The sequence below is a fragment of the Dipodomys ordii genome, unplaced genomic scaffold (genome assembly GCF_000151885.1).
Source record: "Dipodomys ordii isolate 6190 unplaced genomic scaffold, Dord_2.0 Scaffold49, whole genome shotgun sequence".
Taxonomy (NCBI): Eukaryota; Metazoa; Chordata; class Mammalia; order Rodentia; family Heteromyidae; genus Dipodomys; species Dipodomys ordii.
Genome location: NW_012267265.1, coordinates 6,389,116 through 6,392,030, shown reverse-complemented (window position 1 = coordinate 6,392,030; position 2,915 = coordinate 6,389,116). Strand labels below are relative to the sequence as shown.

Here is a 2,915-nt window from a genome sequence, read left to right as displayed (position 1 = left end):
AAGGCTAGCGCTCTACCACTTGATCCATAACATCACTTCTGGCTTTTTCTGCTTATGTGGTGCTGAGGAATCAAACCCAGAGCCTCATGCATGCAAGGCAAGCACTCTACCACTGAGCCACCTCCGCAGCCTTATACTGTTGTTCTTGTTTGTTTGTTTGTTTTAAGATGACAAATATAATCCTGAGCTGAAAAACTGGGATTGGGGTAGAGCCATCTTTGCATACAAAGTACCCAAAGGATGCTATACTGTTTTCTTTTAATGATGTTCCACTGCCGGAGACAGTTTCGAAGGTGACTTTGGAGACATTTATAGCGTAGTGAGGCGCCCGGGTCTGGAGCCCGCGGCAGCGCTTGCCACAGAGGCTGATGCACCAGCATCCTCTGCTTCTTCCAGCTCATCCTGGAGCTCCTGGCTGACCCTGCGCTGCAGGGCTGCAGGAGTGAGCCACTCATTCGGGAGGCATCTCTGGAGAAAGGGAGATACAGGAGCCGAAGCACGCAAGTCGATTGATCCAGCGAAGAATCTCTTTCCCACAAGGAATCTCTGATAAAGCTGAAGAAAAATGATTGCAGTTTTTAGGCTATTAAATGATAGGCATTGTCTTTCTATTCGTTTCCCAGTTCGTCTACATTTTCCCCCTATATCAGCTTCTATCAATGCTCCCTAAAGCAAGAGCTTCTTTAAACTTAAATGTGTCTCCTAGTTCAGAAGAATTTCCTGGGGGAAATTTCAAATATTCCAGAAAAAGAGTACGGATGGCCACCATAAGCAAATTCTCTGCCATACACTTTAATTCCTGAATGAAAAACTCCAGTCGCAAGGGGTGAGGTGTATTCATTCATCCAATACAAGTCATACCACTAACTGATTGGCCCCCATTCTCCCCACCACTGCCTCTCTCCCGGGCCTGCAGAGCCCGGCTGCTGTCATCTGGAAGTCTCCCGGTGAGGCGCCTTACAGGCGCCTCTTCAATAATGTTTTTAAAGCTCTATTCTCCAAACCACATTAAAGACATAGTGATAGTTTTGCTTCCACTTAGGGCACAGGAAGCTATGAGTGACTTGTACCCATCCTTATGATGAGAACTGGCTCAGTAGTCTGTAAAATCCTAACTCTTCTTGAATCCTAAGACATACAGTAGAAAAACAATGAGGTAAACTAAATTCCAAAGCTTAGCCGGTTCCAGCAGACATTCTCGTCTCTCCTTGAACAATTTTACCTTTTTAAAACACTTAGATTAAGGTGGTCTGCGGGTCATCAGGCTAAAAGATGAGCGAATCCATCTAGCCAGATGACGGGTTCTATGAAAGGAAATCCATCTCACAACTTAAACAGACAAATACCTCAAATAGGCACAAATAGGAAACCTTCATTGAAAAAAGAAACGGATACCTACCTAACCTTTTATTTTACTAAAAGAAATTGATTGTGTCTTAAATACCACATTAAAATTTCAGGATCAGATAGACTCACTGAAGATTTCTATCAGATATTTAACAATACCAACTATAAAGTGTTTCAGTAAACAGAAGAGCTATTTCACGGCTCCTTTTATGAGTCCAGCATTATCCTGACACCAAAACCAAAATCAATTAAAAAGGCACCATGAAAGGAACAGGGCAATGTCTTATAATGGTTGCAAAAACTCTAAAATTCAAATTAAAAGCATATTAAATCTAGCAACATTCAACATTGTACTGAAGGGCTATTAGTTTGTAAAGAGGCAAAAGTCATGCTTTTTGGTTTTTTTTTGGTCCAGTCATGGGGCCTGAACTTTGGGCCTGGGCGCTGTCCCTCAGCTCTTCAGCTCAAGGCTAGCACTCTACCACTTGAGCCACAGTGCCACTTCCGGCTTTTTTCTGTTTGCTTATGTGGTGCTGAAGAATCGAACCCAGGGCCTCATGCATGCAAGGCAAGCACTCTACCACTGAGCCACCTTCCCAGCCCCGCAAAAGTCATTCTTAAACAACATAATCTACAAATCCATTCCCAAAGAATCTACAAAAGTTTGAAATCATTAGATATTGGCAGAGGATAAGAGGTCAATAGAATATCTCATTTGGGAAATTCAGATATTTCTAAAAGTGCAAATTAACAAAATAGCATCAAAATGAAAATACAAAGAAATAAATTTAACACTGATTCAAAATTTCTATGCTGAATAGTATAGTATAGTTTCACCAAAATTGAAGATCTAGATAAATGGGAGGCTTCGTACTATTCACAGGTCAGAAAGCCCAGAATTGTTGAGATATCAAGATACTTACTGAACTGATTGATAAGATTCAAACAACCTCAGGAAGAAGTAACAATGCTCGATAGGAAATGTACTCATTACCTTACTCATGTTACTGTAACCCCTCTGTACAGTATTTTTACAATAAAAACATATTTTAAAAAAAGATTCAAACAACTTCAATCAATACCAACAGGCTGCTTATTGTAGCTGCTTATGCCTGTAGTCCTAACTATTTTGGAGACTGAGAATGGCAGGATCATGGGAAACTGGGCAGAAAAGTGTGTGAGACCCCATTTCACTCAATAAACAGCTGGGCATGCTGACATGCACCTGTCATCCTAGCTATGTCAGAAAGCATAAATAAGGGACTTGCAGTCCAGGACTGCAGGCAAAAGGCAAGACTTTATCTCAAAAATAACCATAGCATAAAGGGCTGGGGGTATGGCTCAGGTGACAGGGTACTTCCTAACACACAAGGGGCTCTGAGTTCCAACCTCAGTGCCATTGGCAGTCTGGCTCTTCAAAAGTATCCAGATATAATGTATCTATATGAAGTTTTTAAAAAACCCAGACAAACCCTGGGAAATAGGAAGTCGCTGACTCTCCCTTCACCTAAACACACCAAACATACAGGCGTTTTTTTTTTTTAAATCAATTTCATTAGAGACTAGTT

The 2,915-nt window shown here is 41.3% G+C and overlaps 1 pseudogene; it reads right to left on the bottom strand.

Annotated features, from left to right (window-relative positions):
* Window positions 1-309: 309 nt before the first annotated feature.
* On the bottom strand, window positions 310-882 carry LOC105988470 (annotated as a pseudogene).
* Between the last annotated feature and the right edge of the window lie 2,033 nt (window positions 883-2,915).